At 38.8% G+C, this 19,379-nt stretch overlaps 1 pseudogene; it reads right to left on the bottom strand.

The window, feature by feature from the left end:
- The window catches only part of LOC102474204 (atrophin-1-like), a 115,659-nt pseudogene extending 106,367 nt beyond the window's left edge, over nucleotides 1-9,292 (bottom strand).
- Between the last annotated feature and the right edge of the window lie 10,087 nt (nucleotides 9,293-19,379).

Raw genomic sequence — 19,379 nt, 5'->3', positions numbered from 1 at the left:
GGGCACAAGAGAGGAAAACAGGGAAGAGGGGCCTGGTTCAAGATACTGTGCGCTTTCTGTCCCATCCTTTCCACCTCCCCACCCTGGCATACCACAGGCCTTGGCCTCAGTCTGTCCCTTCCTCCTTCCTTCCCTCTGCCCAGTTTCAGAGGCTCTGCAACTGAGTAGCACCCTGTCCTCAGCTTGCCTGTCTCCTTCTTCAGGTGACTGTAGTAGTCTCCTGGGCGGGCAGCGGCACGCTGTGCAGTGGGTGATGGGCGTGTAGCCACTGCTGCTCTTCCTGCACCAGTCGTTGCAGCTCGGCCGGCGGACTGCGCATGCATGGCCTGCAGCTGGTGAGCTGCTGCTGAGGGGCACACAGGGAGGCCGGCAGGTCCCTGTAAGGGACAGCAAAGAGCTGGTGACAAAGAACTTTCGTTCTCGTGCAGAGGGTGAGGAGGAAGAACGGGGTTAGGGAGGGTTCCAGCTGGATAGAGGATCCCGGTAAGTTGCGACACTGAGGCCGGGGCTCAATGAGAGGGTGCACCAAGGCAGAAGCTGAGTGGATGACATCCTGCTGGTGCAGGTGCAGGTGTGAATGGATGTGGGAGCGCTGGTGGTGATAGGGGGTCACGTTGAGCTTCTGCAGCCAGGTCAGCGGGTCATTGCCCAGCGCCGCCACCCTTTCTTGCATGCTGCCTCTCAGCTGCCAGCGGCTCAGCATATGACATGTCAAGCCGCAGGGGTGGCCCAGCTACCAGCGCGAGACATTCTCGCTCCAGAAGCCCCAGGCTCTGGTGAAAGGGGAAAAGATGCAGGTCAGGTGGACCAGGCTGCAGAGTGAGCTCACATGTCGGGGAAAGGGATCCAGGCCTGCCCGGGGACCCCGTGTAGGGGTTCCAGCTCACTAGACTTTCCCTTGAAGCCAGGCTTGAGGTGGTCACCGAAGTCTCGTTCCCGGGCCTCCCGCTCCCTCTCCTGGGCAGCCGGGTCACTGTTGTACACTGCTGTGACATTGCAACCCAGGAGCCCGGGGTTCACAGCCCCCAGGGGCACGTTGAACAGCTGATTGTGATTGCCAGGAGACATGACATGAGGCCGGGCGTATTCACTGAGGGTGCGCAGAGCTGGAGTGTCAGGGCCCCAGGTAGGGGAACACTGGAGCCAACAGCACTGTCCCGTTCAAATGGAGGGCGATAGGGCACTGGGCCCACGAATGGGCACTACACGGGGCACGGCACTCATGAGCCAACTTACATTGCTCAGGTTGCTCCCACGGGAATGCTTTATTTTCTTCATATAAAAATCATCCCCATGGTACTGCTCTATTGGATTGATTAAAGGAAATAAAGGACTCCTTTCATGGAACCTTACTAATTGCCACTTCATTTGGGAAATACTCTGGAAATTCGCAAGACAAAAATTTGAAAAGGAATACTCTAAATTATGTATAGTTTATAAATATGTGTCGTGATTCAGTTTCATTGTTTGTATTTATTGTTTTTTTGTTTTTTGTTTTTGCTATAGGGTACATGTACATGTATATGTACTCTCCAGAGAAAGAGAAAGAAAGGGAGAAAAATAGAGAAAGTGAGAAACTGAGAAATAACCCCAAGGCAGATGGCCACTCCACTACAATCCTTTCTCCTCCATTCTCTTAGTATTTGAGCATGCATGCATATGTGCCAACCATATTTTTCAAGCTGCTGGGTCTGGCACTTGAACCACAGCAGGTCAGGTGGACCAGGCTGCAGAGTGAGCTCACATGTCGGGGAAAGGGATCCAGGCCTGCCCGGGGACCCCGTGTAGGGGTTCCAGCTCACTAGACTTTCCCTTGAAGCCAGGCTTGAGGTGGTCACCGAAGTCTCGTTCCCGGGCCTCCCGCTCCCTCTCCTGGGCAGCCGGGTCACTGTTGTACACTGCTGTGACATTGCAACCCAGGAGCCCGGGGTTCACAGCCCCCAGGGGCACGTTGAACAGCTGATTGTGATTGCCAGGAGACATGACATGAGGCCGGGCGTATTCACTGAGGGTGCGCAGAGCTGGAGTGTCAGGGCCCCAGGTAGGGGAACACTGGAGCCAACAGCACTGTCCCGTTCAAATGGAGGGCGATAGGGCACTGGGCCCACGAATGGGCACTACACGGGGCACGGCACTCATGAGCCAACTTACATTGCTCAGGTTGCTCCCACGGGAATGCTTTATTTTCTTCATATAAAAATCATCCCCATGGTACTGCTCTATTGGATTGATTAAAGGAAATAAAGGACTCCTTTCATGGAACCTTACTAATTGCCACTTCATTTGGGAAATACTCTGGAAATTCGCAAGACAAAAATTTGAAAAGGAATACTCTAAATTATGTATAGTTTATAAATATGTGTCGTGATTCAGTTTCATTGTTTGTATTTATTGTTTTTTTGTTTTTTGTTTTTGCTATAGGGTACATGTACATGTATATGTACTCTCCAGAGAAAGAGAAAGAAAGGGAGAAAAATAGAGAAAGTGAGAAACTGAGAAATAACCCCAAGGCAGATGGCCACTCCACTACAATCCTTTCTCCTCCATTCTCTTAGTATTTGAGCATGCATGCATATGTGCCAACCATATTTTTCAAGCTGCTGGGTCTGGCACTTGAACCACACAGTTGACCGTGTGGAATCCAGCTGCCTTAATCATCACATCACCTGGTTGACCCCCATTATCTTTTTTTAAAAATTGTATTGAAATGTAAATATATTCTATATATAAATATATGATAGATGCTTGTATAGTACTGTAAATACTTATAGGGCTAGTGGACACGATTATAATCATGATAAAACCAACACCTTGTGCCAAACTTTCCTCATAAGATAAATTTTCCAAAATAAAATATGCACTTACATATTAAGAACATGAAAGCAGCATTCTTTTTTTACTTTGTCTCTAAAATGTACTCTAAATCCCTGGTGTGAGAGTGGACTGAGTTGAAAGTTCCTTTTGCTTAGGCTCCAGGCCACACTTAGCAGTTACTTTTCCTATTGCCAGTAGCATCACATCAATCTGACAGTAACTGCAACATTAGCTGCAAAGGGACATGTGCCCAAGGACAGCTCTAAAAGAAATCAGAAGAACTGGTGATTCACCTTCTGCCCAGAGAATATGTTCTAAAACTGGTCTAATCTCCCCATTGCATGCCATTCTAAAATAAGAATAGCTTGCAAGAAATAGCAGTCTTGAACCTTTTTAACAGTATATCTATGTGGAACAAGACAATAAAAGAGACAACACTTCAGCCAAAACTCATAAATGTCACAACAAAAGTTCAAACCCCATGGCATATTGACTCAATAAATAGCCTTGTATTTCATCTACTCTAAACAGTATTTCTTTGCTTTTGGAGTGATGTTGGGTGGGGCTTTGACAAGGAAGATTGTGTATCTAATACACAAATACAGACAGACCAGTCACTATAGTACACTGCTAAGGCACTGTTCTCAGCAGCCTGGAGCCATATGGGAGATCTGGTCTCAGTTCCAGTCTAAAGGCTGGATGTAGTAGCATGAATCTGTAAGCTCAGTTACTCAAGGGTATGGAGGCTAGAAGATTAAGAGCTCAAGAATAGCCTGAGCAGCATAGCAAGAGTGTGTGAAAGCTGGGTATAGTGATGTGTGCCTCGAGTCCCAGGTACTTGGAAGGCTGAAACAGAAAGATCCTGACAAAAATAGATGGAGGGGAAACCAGCAGTTAGCGTAATGGCTATGTCGCTGGACTCCCACGTAGTCGACCGCGGTTCGTGTCCTGGACCCGGTGGTTTAAAACTCACACCGGGCGCGTGTGCATGCGTGCCCAAGATCCCGAGAGGAGAATGGAGGAGAAGGAATTGCGGCATGACCATCCCCCCTGGGGGGTGATTTCTCGCTTTCTGTCTCTCTGTCTCTCTCTGTCTGTCTGGCGAGCGCACGCGCCCTATAGTGAAAATCTCTCCAAAAAAAAAATAGATGGAGGGAAGCAAGGGGATAAAATAGAAGTAAAATATATAAAAGACACGATAAATAAATAAGTTAAAAATATAATACAAAAAACAAAGTGGATAATGACTCCATAAAGCATTTCCTTGTACATTACTTACTCTAAATTTGTATTTTACTATATGTGGAAATTCTGAAGATACGGTTTACCAATCAGATACAAGAGAAGATGAGTCACAGAAAAAGAAGCAACATTCTTAAACTTCATAACTATAGCCCTAGTATAGATTAGTGTCAGGCTAGGAAAGGAAATTGTTTAAAGCAATTATCCTAGTTTCAAGTCTATTTCGTTTTATCAATTTTTATTATAACAAATTATATTAAAACAAAATACAAAGACCACCAGGTGGCATAGGCTAAGGCACTGGACTTCTGCAGGGCTAACTGTGATTTGAGACCTAGATCTGGAGGCTTGAAACTCGCACTGGGTACATATGCATGTGTGCCCACAAACCAGAGAGGAGAAGAGATTGTGGCGTGGCCATCCCTTCTGGAGGAAGATGTCTTGCTTTCTACCTTTCTCTATCTCTCCAGCAAGCACACATGCCTGATAGCAAAAATCTCTCCAAAAATAAAAAAAAAGAAATAAAATATAACATATGGAAAAACAAATACATAAATAAAAGCATGTAGCTCAAAGAACTTTTAGGACTGTAAACTGCTACCAAACTATTTACTAGCAATACCACAAAGTAGAACCACTAAGGAAAAATCACTTTTATACCCCTTCTCTTCAAATATCTCATGTCAAAGATAGACGCTATCTGAATTTATAATACCATTGATTTGTTCTTACTGCTCTTGAACATTATATAAATGGAATCATATAATTTCTATTTGTTTGGATACCTTTTTCTCAAATTACATAGTAGATATGTACTACTGTAAATAATGCATAAATGTGCTTATTTTTAATTACATACTTACATAAATTTCTATTGAGAATATGTCTAAGAGTGGAACAACTGTCTCATAACTTACATGTTGTTTAGATATTGCTAAACCAACTTCCAAAGTGGCAATAACAAATTAGTCTATAAGCTCTATTTATAGTTTAAAAGTTTGAACAGTTATCACAAAGTTTGTGTGTAAATTATTTAATTATAATGCATTTATTTATTTACTATTAGTTTTTAATTTACTATGGGGCACATGTGCTTACCAAAGAATGAGAGAAAGTGAGAAAATATCCCCCAGGAGGGATGGCCACTCCACAGTCTCCTCTTCTCCATCATCCTCTTGGGATTTGGGGCACAAACACACACACACACACACACACACACACACACACACACACACTTGACATGTTTTTTAAGCTGCTGGATCTGGGACTGGAATTGGAAAGACACCATGTGGAATCTAGCCACCTCACCCACTGTGCCAGTGGCTGGCATGGTAAGGCTTTTTAAATCCCATGTCATAGACCAGACCAATGTAAAGTGTTAGGCATTGTGCATCAGGATAACTGAAGTTAGAATCTTGACCTTAACAGCTTGAAAAACATGCAGGTATGTGTGCATATATGTTTAAAATTCTGAAGGGAAGAAATAATGGAGTAAAAGGGATTGTGCTGTAATTTTGTCCCAATAGGTGGTAATATCTTTCTCTCTTGCAAATGGAAATATCCTCTGGCCAATTAAAAAAAATAAGATAAAATGCAAGCTCTCAATAATCCATCCCAACAAAGTCATTTAAATGTTATTGAGGAAGGTCCAAATCATCTGTACTTATAACCCAACTTTTTATATGGAATTATGATGAGATTTGACAAAGGTGTGAAAACTCTGAAGAATAGTTTTGAAATCAGGGTTCTAAAGCAGAAGTTTATAACATGAAATGAAGTTATCTAAATAACGAAGCAACCTTTCAGTATTTCCCATCACTATAAAATTTAAGATAGAATTATTAAGATACTTTCTTGGATTAATGGGTTTCATTGATTAAGAAATGAGAAGGTACACTAAGAAAAAGTGAGCAAATTCAATCATAAATAGAATATAGAGCATCATAGTTATTTCTTCCAGAAAATAACATGAGATTTGGTGTCCGTTCTTAGCTAAATCAAAGAACAAATACCTCAATGTCTATCCATGCTAATGACTTTTGTTTGTAGCCTTTATTGATATGTTCTGTTTTGAATGGTTTCAAATATTTGTTCTTTCTGCAATTTGTTGAGGCCTGTGGCAGACACGTGGCTTTGTGTGCTTTACCCCATATTTTAGACTCTGCCTTAAATAGGCTGGGGACTTGAGGTGTCAGTGTCCTTCTATTATCTCTTGCTCTACTTTCTGGAACATCTTCGCAAGCCCCATGTTGCAGATGGTGCAGCACTAGATGGTAGAATACCTAAAAATCTAGGGTCTCATGGAGGGGGAGAGAATCCTACAGACACTAAGCAGGTGAAATGAGTGTAGGATTCACTTCAGGGGCTACCAGGTGGCGTAGTGGTTAAGGCAAAGGACTCCCACATGGGAGTCAACTGATTTTCGAGTCCTGGATCCAGAGAGTAGAAACTCAACTCGAGGCACATGTGCATACATGCCTAAATTCCCAAGATGAGAATGGAGGAGAAGGAATTGTGGCATGGTCATCCTCTGTGAGAAGTGATTTCTCACTTTCTCTCTCTCTCTCTTTGTGTCTTTGGTGAGCACATGAACCCTAAGGTAAAAATTTCTCTCAATAAATAAATAAATATTCATTTTCAAATAGCAGTTGTGACAAAAACAAACATCTGCTATATGTGGTACTGAGTTAGCAGTCATGTTGTAGGTGGCAAGAACTGATATAGAAAGAAAAAATATTGAGTCAAATATTTGGATACTTTGCAGTCTACAGTATTTCAACATGCTAATCAAAGTTCAAATGAAGTTTTTAACTATAAGAAATGATCTTGGAAAATAAATAAGATTCACAGTGTGTATTGATGGTTGTTGAATAGATTTGATAAGACATTACAAGACAGTAATGGGTTCATAAATGAACTCGGTAGTCTGTAAGCAAAAATAAAACATAACACACTTGCGAATGTGTGAGCTTTGCAGAGCTGTAAATGTTTACTGCTTTTAGTAAGAAATGGAATTGAGAAATCCTTTAAGTGGCAACGATTGTTCTAATCTAAACATTCCATGCATATATGTTTAAAATTCTGAAGGGAAGTAATAATGGAGAAAAAGGGATTGTGCTGTAATTTTGTCCCAATACTGTATTATTTTATCATACAAATGAGTATCATTATTAAAATAAGTATCATCAGTACTTTGATAAGATATCTAAAATTGGCTAAGTTACTACAAAGATGCTGTAGAATCCAACATAAAAACGAAGTGTAGGGAGTAATGGCCTCACATTTTATATTCTTATCAGTAACCATATTTTCAATTTTCAATTGCACAGTAACCTATAACCTTCCAAATTTCTTCAAAAATGTTTTTAGAGGTATTATCTTTTATAATAATAACATTTTGTATTCCTTACATTAACATTCTGTCATTAGTGTCTGCATAATACTAAGATGTCCCTCAAGCTTTTACTTCTCATGGCTCTAACCCCCAAATCAGCAGATCTGTAAAGATGATAAATTCTACTCCATGACTAGGATATACTATAGAGCACAGCTGATGTGATAAGGAAGGTAATTGCATGGACCTCACCAAGCCACACAAGTCGTTCAAAATTAGTGTTTTCTCTGACTAGAAAAAAAATTAAATCAGAGAGACAAACTGCAGCTGGCCTGGAGGAAAACAAACACCCTCACTGGGAGCTGCCAATGCAGAGAGGTGCCCTTTAGGAGAAGAGCAAAGCCCAGCACACATCTAGCAGGAAAAGGGTACCTTCTATTATACAATGGAAAAGAAATAAATTTGCCAAGAATCTAAATTCATTTGGAAGAGATTATTCCCCAGCACCTTCAAAAGAAGCACTGCTTGGCTGATGCCATTTCAGCCCTGTGAGATCCTGAGCAGATAATTCAGGTACAAGGTACCGAGACATCTGACCTATAGAATTGTAGGCTAAAAAGTTATTTTTTTCCTGCTGCTAAATTTACATAACATTTTACTCAGAAAAAAAAAGATACCTAATATGGTGAACACATTTGTACAGAGAACAAAATTATTCTTGAATTATAATGTGAGCATCTCTAGAATACTGGTATTCCAGTATTCAGCTTTCCTTCCTTTTTTTAAAAAAAAATGTTCTTAAGTTTATTTATCTACCTCCTCTGAGAAAGAGAAATAAAGGGAGAGAGAGAGAGAGAGATACCCCCAAACGAGCCTTGATGCCATGGTACCTCCAATCTCAGGAGACCCAGATCTCAGGCATGCACAGGCATCTGGTATGCGCTAGGACGTCCTGGTAAGTAAACCTGTCACTTTTCTTGTTTGATTCAGTCATCTTACTGCTGTGCCACTGCCTAAATTTTAGATTTATTTTTCTTTCTAGCACTTGTTATTGCCTAAGAAACTCATGGCACTAGATGGAAACTCCAGAATTACTATTATGTGTGTATACATGTTTGTTCAAGGTTTTAGCCAGATGGTGACTGTATTTAAGAGAATTTGTGCAAGGGAAAGTAAATAATCACCCCCCACCTCCCAGGGATAAATGGTCATGCTGCAATCCCTTCTCTTCTACGGATTTTAGGCACGCATGCACACGTGTCTGGCATGAATTTCAAGTTGCCAGGTCTGGGACTGAACTGTGGTGGGTACATTTAAGGATGCTGTAAATTTTCCTTTCTTTATATATTTAAAGTTTCGAAAATCTCTAGAACAGCATAATCACAACCTTAAAACAGAAATTCTTGGGACCAGCAGGTGGCATTGTCATTAAGGCATTAGGCTCCCATGTGACTGACTGCAGTTCGGGTGGCTTGAAACTCACTCCGGGTGCGTGTGCTGTGCATGCCCCAAATCCAGAGAGGAGAATGGAGGAGAAGGGATTGCAGATCCCCCCTCTTGGGGGGATGATTTCTCGCTTTCTGTCTTCCAGCAAGCACATGTGCCCTATAACAAAAAGTACTCAACAAACAAACAAACAAACAAACAAACAAACAAAAATCCCTACTTGATTATAGAAATTAGTTTTTTAAAATAGGAGAATAGAAGATACATTAAATCATATTCTTATTCTATTGTTTATATGCTTGACTTAAAATGAAAACTTATTTTTAAAGCTAAAGTAAATAAATACAAATCAAATGTCGATTTTATTTATGTGATATTCTAACTTATTTGAAGAGTCTAAAGCTGTATCTCACTCACCTGGAGTCTTTCATAAGATTTTGCCTGATGTCCAAACATTACTGGTCACATTCACTTGTGATTTGAAGGTGTTCTGGAGAGTTGGGCAATAACATCTTTCTTTTGAGAATGAATCGTACATTGGGGCATCACTTTTTGTTCAACTATAATTGAGCCTCATTGCTTTGTGTGGTCACACATGTGGACATGTGTGTATGTGGACATGTGTATCTGTTATGAACCATAATAATGATTTGTGTAAATTGAACCAGAATTCATTGTCAGAATAAAAACCTCTCTTCAGAGTCACATCAAGTTCTAAGGAAGAATCTATGGTTACATTTTATTATTGGCACCAGGATATGTTGACATTGACTTATCTGTGCATTATTCTGCCAAAGATAGACATGCCTTCAGGCAACACCTGCTGGGATGTCTGGATACCTATTGTTCCCTGTGCTCTGATCCATGCATTCTGTATCCTTCATATCTGAATCCCTAGGACAAATTATCATCTGATTCTCTGACATGCTGTCACTTCTCTCTAGGTAGTAAAATGGATTAATGCATTATTAATTTCTCCACCCCTTGAATATAGGCTTAGACATGAGATTTTCTTCTGCCAGTGGGGCATTTGTAAATGTGTCCCAGGCAGATGCATACAAAATACATTCACGTGAGGGCCTGTCTCAGTTTGCAGTCCTTTGGAAAGTTATAACCACATCATGTGAGTTAATACAAGCTAACCTGCTTAAGATGGACACGTGATTATCACCTTGACATTGAGCAAAATGCTGACTTGTGATTGAGGTCCCCAAAGTTAAACAGGCTGCCGGTCTCCCATACAACTTGTACCCTATGTGAGCCTGCACAGATCAGAGTAATTGCTCATTCAACTTCCAAAAATATATAAAACAATAAAGGTTTTCTGGTTTCTGGTTTTAAGCTGGGCGTAATTTTTATAAAGCAGTAACTAATAAAGGTACCCAATTTCTAATTCAAAGCAATGTCATCATAATTCTTACTGATAATTTATTTTTCTGTGAACAATGTTGGTTTTAGATCTTAAAGGCTCATCATTGGACAAATAATTTTCTGTTAACCAAAATAAACACTGATCCTGTGAGCAAAGGCAAAAATACCTCTAGACCCAAATGAAGCTGTTCCCAAGTTTTTTGTTGTTGTTTGTTTTTAAGATTTTTGCCATAGGGTATGTTCATTTGGCATAAAGAGACAGAAAGAGAGGAAAAGTGAGAAATCACCCTCCCAGGGGAATGGGCACTTTGCAATCCCTTCTCCTCTATTCTCCATTTGGTAACACACACACATGCACCTAGCGTGTTTTCAAGCTGCCAGGTCTGGGACTTGAACTGCCATGTGGGATCCAGAACCTTAACCACCGTCCGATCTGATGGCCCAAAGTTGTTCCCATGTTTAAAAGGGAGTTTAATAAAAATGACATATGCATAGGAATTTCTTAATATTTTCTAAAACAATTTTATGTATACAATTTTATTTTACTATTATCATTATTGTTTTATACATTTGACTTTTATACACAATTTGACTTGTAAAGAGAATTTACCCAACATGAAATACACCTCATACCAGTCCAATTGAGAATACTATACATGATATTATCAGGTAATGAACCATTACCGTGTCCCACAAATGTCTTGCCTTTACTTTCTCCCCTAATTTCCTTCCCTATTCTCTTCCCCTCTGTCACTGGCCTTCCACACTGTCTCCAGTGTCTGTAACTCTTTTCAATGCTTTTATTTCTTCTAATCTTTTAGTCTCTACCATAGACTGCAGATAGTATATATTAAGTCGAAACATACAATATCTTTCTTTCATAGCCAGGCTTGCTTCACTCAGCAATAAATTTTCCATATTTGATCAAGTTCTATCAAATGCCAGAGTCTTGTTTTTTATAACTGAATAGTATTCCATAGAGTATATGTGCCACATGTTTTCAATCTGTTCATCTGTTTGTGGGTATTTAGGTGGGTTCCATGTCTTAGCAACTGTGAATAATGCAGCATTGATATGGAAGCACTTTTCTTACTGAGAATTCTCCCATCCTTTGGGTACATAACCAGGAGTAGAATTGCTGGTCATATGATAGCTCTATTCGTAGGTCTTTGAGGAACCTTAATATTGTTTTCTACAGTGGCTGGACCAATCTATATTTCAACCAACAGTTAAGAGAGTTCCCCTTTCACCACAACCCCATCAACACTTACCATTTTTGTCTTTTTAATCTTCACCATTCTGACAGGGGTTAAATGCTAACTCATCGTGACTTAATCTGCATCTCCCTTACTATGAGGGATGTTGAGCATTTCTTCATATACTTTTTCACTATTCATATGTCTTTCTTAGAGAGTTTTTGTTTAGCTCTTTTTCCCATCTTCTAATTGGGTAAATCACTTTTTTTCTGGGGTAATCTGCTTGAATTCCTTGTGTATTCTGATTATAAGTCCCTTACCCAAGGTATAGTTTACAAAAATATTCTGTGATTCTGAGAGTTGTTTTGATTCTCACTATTTACTGTGTCATTGGCTGTGCAGAAACTTCTAAATCTGATGTAATCCCACTTGTCTATTTTAGAAATTATTGTCTGTGCTTTGGGGGTCTTACTTAAGAAGTCTTTGCCTACTCCAGTGTCTCCCAGAGTTTCCCCGGTGTTTTCCATAAGTAGTTTTATAGTTTGAGTTCTGAGATATACATCTTTTATTCATTTTTAGTTTATTTTTGTTAATGGTTAAAGATGGGGATACAGTTTCATATTTCTGCAGATGGATAACCAGTTTTTCCAGCACCATTTTCTAAAGAGATTTTCCTTTTCCACTGTATTGACTGATATACTTTGTCAAAAATCAGTTGGCTGTATGTTCTGGGGTTTATTTATGGGGTCTATATTCTATTACATTGGTCCACATATCTCTTTTTGTGCCCATACCATGCTGTTTAGATTATCACAGCTTTATAGCATATTTTGGGGGTCAAGGAGTGAGATGCTGTCCACTACACTCTTTTTTCTCCACAGGATTCCTTTGGCAATACTTGATCTTTTATGATTCCAGACAAATTGTTTGATTGTCTTTTTTAGATCTGTGTAAAATGTTTCTGAAAATTGACTGGAATTGAATTAAATATGTAGATTATTTCAGGTAGAACTACCATTTTGATTATATTAATTATTCCAATCGAGGAACATGGGATGTCCTTCAACTTTTTTGTGTCTTTCTCAATATCTTTTTAAGATTTCATAACTGTCCTTGTAAAGGTCTTTGACTTCCTTGGTTAGGTTTATCTCTAGGTCTCTTACACATTTTGTGGCTACAGTAAAAGGGATTTCTTCAGTTCTACCTCCAACATCTTGTTGTTTGTATATAGAAATGCTATGGATTTTTGGATGTTTATTTTGTATCCTGCCACTTTACTATATTCATTTATTACTTTGAGAAGGTTTTTTTTCATGGATATCTTTGGGTCTTTTATGTATACCATCATGTCATCAGCACATAAAGATATTTTCAACTCTTATTTCCCTATTTGAATGCTCTTTATATCATTCTCTTTTCTGATTGCATTGGCTAGTACTTCCAGTACTATATTGAACAGGAGTGGAGAAAGTGGGTAGCCTTATCTGATATTGGTCTTCAGCGGAAAAGCTTTCAGATTTTCCCTATTCAATCAGGACCTGTATTTTTCTTTTTTGGGAGGTTATTTATTACTGATTCAATCTCATGGGTTGTTATGGATCTGTTCAAGCTTTCATTGCCTCATGATTCAATATTGTTAGATTATATGTATCCAGAAATTTGTCCATATCATCCTTGTTCTCTTCTTCGTTGGCATATAGTACCCTCTAATGATGTTTTGTATTCCTATTGTGTCTGTTGTAATATTGCCTGATTGATTGCATTTGATTTATCTGGTTTCTTTCACTCTTTTTCTTAATCAGTGTAGTTAAGGGCATGTCAATCTTGTTCATCTTTTCAAAGCTTTTGCTTTCACTTATTTCTGTATAGGTTATTTATTTCTGATTTTATTTATGTATGCTTGAATCTTTATTACTTCTTCTCTCTTGGCATTTTTTTTTGGCTATTTTTGTTGTCGTTTTTACAATTCCCTGAGACATGGTGTTAGGTTGTATATTTGACACCTTTTCTTCTTTCCTTATGTACACAATTGCTATAAATTTCTCTCTTATGACTGATTTTGCAGTGTCTCATAGATTAAAGAAACTCATGTACTCATTAACATTTGTTTCCATAAATCTTTTGATTTCAGAATTAATTTCTTTGGTCATTGAGAAGTCATTCAGGAGTAGGTTGCTTAGTTTCAATGTGTTTGTGTATTTTTGAGAATTTTTTCTGAAATTAATATCAAGTTTTATTCCATCATGGTCAGAGAAAATGCTGGATATAATTTCATAATTGCATATGTAAAGGTTGGATTTGTGCCCTATTATATGGTTAGTCTTTGGAGAGGTTCCATGTAGAGGTGAGAAAAGTGTATATTTGGTCATCTTAGGATGGAAAGTCCTATAGCTATCTGTCAAGATCATTTGATTTATAGTATTGTTTAGGTCCCATATCTCTCTGCCTTTTTTTTGGTCTAAAATACCTGTATAGCAAAGATAATGGAGTATTGAGATCCCAACAATTATAGTGTTTCAACCTATCTCTCCTTTTAGCTATAGCAGTCTTTCCTTTTCATATTCAGTTGCTCCTTAGTTGGGTGCATAAATATTTATGTGTTATGTCTTCTTCATGAATTAGCCTCTGACTACTATATAATGCCCTTCTTTGTCTCTTCTTACAGATTTTGTCTTAAAATCTATTTTGTCTGAAATCAGTATCACTACTCCAGCCCTTTTTTGATTTCCATTTTCATTGAATACCTTTTCTAGCCCTTCACTTTTAGTCTATATATGTCTTTATCCATAAGGTGGGTTTCTTGTAGGTAACAGATAGAAGATTCTGTTTTTAATCCACTCAGCCAGTCTGTGTCTTGTGATTGGTGAATTTAATCCATTATCATTAAGTGAGCAATTTCCTTGGTTGATTTTTGTTTTCTTATATCTGTCTGACTTTAGTTTTCCTAATATAGCACTCCTTTCAGAACTTATTGACGAGCTGGTCTGGAGCTGGTAAATTCTTTCAGGTTTTATTTATCTGACAATTTTTTTTTGAGAGGTTTTTACTATAGGGTGTGTGCGCTCGCCAGACAGACAGAGAGAGATAGAGAGACAGAAAGCGAGAAATCACCTCCCCCAGGGGGGATGGCCATGCCACAATCCCTTCTCCTCCATTCTCCTCTTGGGATCTTGGGCATGCATGCACATGCTTCCGATGTGAGTTTTAAGCCACCGGGTCCAGGACGCAAACCGCGGTCGACTATGTGGGAGTCCAGCGACATAGCCATCACACTAACTGCTGATTCCCGTATCTGACAATTTGTTTGAAAAATTGTTTTATTTAACTTTATTTATTTATTTATTATGATTTGACTGGAGAGGGACAGAGAGAGAGAGAGAGAGACAGCAAGCTGCTAAGTCTGTGATTTGAACTGCAGTTAGTCATGTGGAAGTCCAGCATCATTAACCATCACACCACCTGCCAGCTCCCTAAGAATGTTTTTAACTTTTTTTCCTATATGAAGGATAATCTTCCTGGGTAAAGAAGTCTTGGTTGAAACTGTTTTTTATTTAACACTTAAAATATTTCCCCATTCTTTCCTTGCCAGCATTGTTTCCAAAGAGGGGTCCGATGTTAACCTGATGGGATAGGCTTTGTCAGTAACTTGACATTTCTCCCTTGCCAATTTTAGTATCATATCTTTGTCTATGGCTCTGACTAATCTGGCTATGATGTGTTTTGGAGAAGATCTTACTGGATTGATTCTATTTAGGGTCATTTACAGTTATTTGGTCTGGATCTTTGCATGCCTCTCTAGGGTTGGACAATTTTCTTCCAGGATTTCGTGGAATAGATGCACTTGTTATTTTTTTCATCTTCTGGAACACCAATTATCCGAATGTTTGGGTGCTTAGTGGTATCTAGTATTTCTCACGTATTGTCCTCATTTTTCTTGGTTATTTTCTCAGACTTTTTGATGATTTTTTTCCAGGTCAGAGGTTTTGTCCTCTACAAAGAAGATTTGATCTTCTGTATGATCTAATCTGCTTTTAATACTTTCAAGGGAGGTTTTAATTTCCTGTATTACAGTCTTCATCCCTTGCAATTCCATATGATTATTTTTTATGGTGTGTATTTCTTCTTTCAAATTGTGAAAGAACTTCTCCATCTCCTAGAGCTCGCTGTCTCTTTTCTTATGCATCTCATTTAGTTTTGTCACTATAAATATTATGAATTGTTATCTGACATTTCCACAAGTTCCACTGTGTTGTCTGTGGATAGTGAAGAACCGATATTTTCCCTTGGGGGAAAGGTATTTTCTTGGTTCTTCATATTTCTTGTGCCTTTGTAATGGCTTGTAGTCATCTGGTGATTTACAGGTTTCTTGTCAAGTTCTTTGAATTAATTTTGAGTATTCAAAGGCATACAAAATAAGTGATTGGAGATCTTTCTGCTGCTCTACCTCCATTATGTTCACCAGCAACCTGAACTATTGTCACTGGATTTGGATGTTTCAAAGTCCTCCCACTTTCTAGAGAACAGGCATGCCTACAACTGAGTTGCTGAACTTTAATTGAGGAAGACAGAAGAAACAGTCCCTGTGCTTCAGAAAATGCTGTGGTCTTAGAATTCAGGGGGATGTTGGCAGGCAACGAGCAAGACTTTCTGCACCTCAGTTTAGCTGGTGCTCTTGAGAGTTCAAAGGAAAGTGGGAGAAGGGGATGAGCCATCAGTCTCTGCCAGCTGCTTGACTCTTCTACCAAATGTTCAGTTCTTGATGAGATGGTAGCGAATTCAAAGGCCTGCCAAGATCAGGCTCAGGACTCCTGGCAGATGGGGTGAGTGCAGGCAGCTGGGATGGTGGGTGATGAAGTCAAAAAGTTCTGAATTAGTCCCAGGCCAGATCACCTCCTCAATCCAAAGGCCCTTCAGACCAGGCTCAAGAACCCAGGTGAGTGGACAGGAGGAACACAGGCAGCTGGGATAGTGGGATATGGATTCCAAAAGTTCTGAAGTGGTTCCCAAGCGCCCATGCACAGACTCACCCCAAAGGCCCACTCAGATGGGGCTCGGGACTCCTGGCAGGTCGGGGGGCCAGACCTCTAAAACAATTTCTAATGAAAAGAAGGAAAAACAAAATTCTCTCCATTGTGATGACAAAATTTCACAATATTGAAAGTACAAATAAATAACTATTTAAAAGTTGATTAAAGAGAAAATATATGCTTACTGTTGATCCCAAATAAAGAACATCATGGATATAAAATATCCATGTTACATTGCATTTTTCCAGCACAGTATGCTAAACAATATTTGTTTAATTTTTGTTCATCTATCTAAGTCTCAATTTTTCAGAAGTAAACTTTAATTATAAATATCAATTTTCTACTACCTCTTTTATTTTTTGTGAGGATGAGGATTATAGGAAATAATGTAAGCACTTAGCACTAGATGCAGTATAAGATTTATTTTCATTATATGTAATCATTAATATTATGAGAACATGTCCATCTTCAGTATATAGTTTTAAAATATTTCTTATATTTTAAAAATATTTAAATGTATTACAAATAAAATCAATCAGTCAATGATTTAACTACATTTGGTGTATTCAGCATAAACTCTAAATGCCCTATAGCAAATTAAAAAAAACAAAACGTAATAAATGAAAATTAGGAAGGTAGGCCTTATCCTTGCTATCTAAAATCATATTTCCTTTAAATTCCTAGCTGAGATCTTCAAATAAGTCAGATACATAAATTCACGTGTTTGTTTCTGACACACTAAAAGAATTTCTTCTCTAAATCCAGCCCATGTCACCTTTTTTCTCCATGAAGCATCTATACTCCTTTCTGTATTCTTTTCCTTCTCTGTATTTGTGGTGGTTAACTCACTGAATCCCATGCGGCCAACTGCGTGGTTTGAACATCCAACCCAGCAACTTGAAAAACACACTGGGTGTCTGTGTGTGCATATTTAAAATCTCAAGCGGAGAATGAGGAAGGGATTGCAGTATGACCATCCCCCCCAAGGAGTGATTTCTGTCTCTCTCTGTCTCCATCTTTGTCTCTGTCTCTCAACTTGCAGCAAGAACATACATCCTATAGAAAAACAAACTAACAAAAACAACAAAAAAATTCACTTCTTAATCATAAATAATTATCTCCATTTGTGTGTGTGTGTGTGTGTTTAGTGTGTCTGTGTTTAGTGTGTGTGTGTATAGACTAGGCTCCCTGGCAGACTGAAAACCTCTCTAGAACTAGAGTTGTTCCCTTTGTCTTCCCATCGCATCCATCTTAATAATGGGCACATGATAGACTGATTAGATTGAGAGATTTAGAAAAAAACAAACTTCAGAGACCACTTAGTTAAACCTAATTTCACAAAAGCTAAGAGAGACACAGAAAGATTAAGCTTAATCCTCCTCTGAACTCCCACATCATTCTGTAAATTGTTTATGGTATTCATTGATTTTTACTGGTATTTTTATTATCTTCCTACCTGTTTTACTAGTCTTTCTTTTCATTTTTATAGACTGCTACTCTTTCTATGCCCATTGCTTGAGTGCCTGTGTTCCCTGTCTTGGGTCAGCTAAAGTGAGCAGTTCCTTTCTATAGGTTTAAATTACCACCAGGAGGGACCAGCAATTAGTGTAATGGCTATGTCACTGGACTCCCATGTAGTCTACAGTGGTTCGAGTCCCAGACCCAGTGGCTTAAACTCACACTGGGCGCGTTTGCTTGTGTGCCCAAGATCCCAAGAAGAGAATGGAGGAGAAGGGATTGCGGCATGACCATCCCCCCTGGGGGGTGATTTCCTGCTTTCTGTCTCTCTGTCTCTCTCTTATAACTGAATAAAATAAAAGAATAAAAGATTGTTATGAAGGGAAGTGAACAGAAAACAACATATGTAAAATTGTCACTCATGAAAGAGACTTGAACAAACAAAACATGAATCATCAACCAATACTAAACTCAGCTTTCTCTTATAATGTTGAGGTTCCTACTCCTAGGAGGAAAATATAGGTGTCCCTCACAATTTAACTATTGCTATTGAAATAGTCAATGGAACTACTCACAAAAATTATCTATAATTAATTTTTATAATAAAAACCCACGTTAAAATATATGCATATGACAGCAGAATGTAAAGTTGCCTCTGAGCTGAGATGGGAAAAATGCAAATTGCATTACAGTGGTGTACTTCTAGGACTCCATTTTATGTTTGCATTTTTTAAGTGGCTCACACATTTTTTCCATCATCCCCCAAATCTTTCAATCTAAATACTTTCTCTGAAATTAGAAAAGCCTCTGGAAGAGTAGGAGGCTATATATATATTTTTTTCCCAATTCCATACTTAAGGAAAATCTGGAATAAATACATTTAGAGAACTGAACTCAAAACAGCCATAAGCTTAACCATGCATATCTGCACAGTTTTGTACATAATTGTTTCTCTGGTTGAAAAATGAAAGGAAATTATACATAAAAGTCTTGTTCCTGTCCTGCTTCATTGTTTAAATTGAGTGTAAGTTTTCAGAGAGACAGAGTAGGAGGAAATGACACTTGTGGTTTGATGATCACATTCACTATAAGATGCCATTAATCACTGCATTAATATTGCAAAAAGATTGCACATCTTCAGTATTCTGAAGATGAAGGCAATGAAGAAGGGACATTATATATGCTGAAGGAAGTGCATTTCTTTCTTTTTAGAGAGATTTTTACTATAGGATGTGTGTGTTTGCCAGAAACACAGAGACAGAAAGCAATAAATCACCCCAGGGGGGATGTCCACACTGCAATCCCTCTCTTCCATTTTCCTCTCAGGATCTTGGGCACACACGCACACACACACTTGGCATTATTTGTTACTGTTGAGTAATAAAATTAAATATGGGATCAATAGATGGTGTAGTGGTTACTTCACTGGACTCCCACACAGTTGACTGCAGTTCAAGTCCTAAACCGGGTGGCTTGAAACTCATCCCTGAC

Source organism: Tupaia chinensis, unplaced genomic scaffold (genome assembly GCF_000334495.1).
Source record: "Tupaia chinensis unplaced genomic scaffold, TupChi_1.0 Scaffold143566_1, whole genome shotgun sequence".
Taxonomy (NCBI): Eukaryota; Metazoa; Chordata; class Mammalia; order Scandentia; family Tupaiidae; genus Tupaia; species Tupaia belangeri.
The sequence above is the reverse complement of the archived record's forward strand: the minus strand, read 5'-3'. Positions and strand labels throughout refer to the sequence as shown.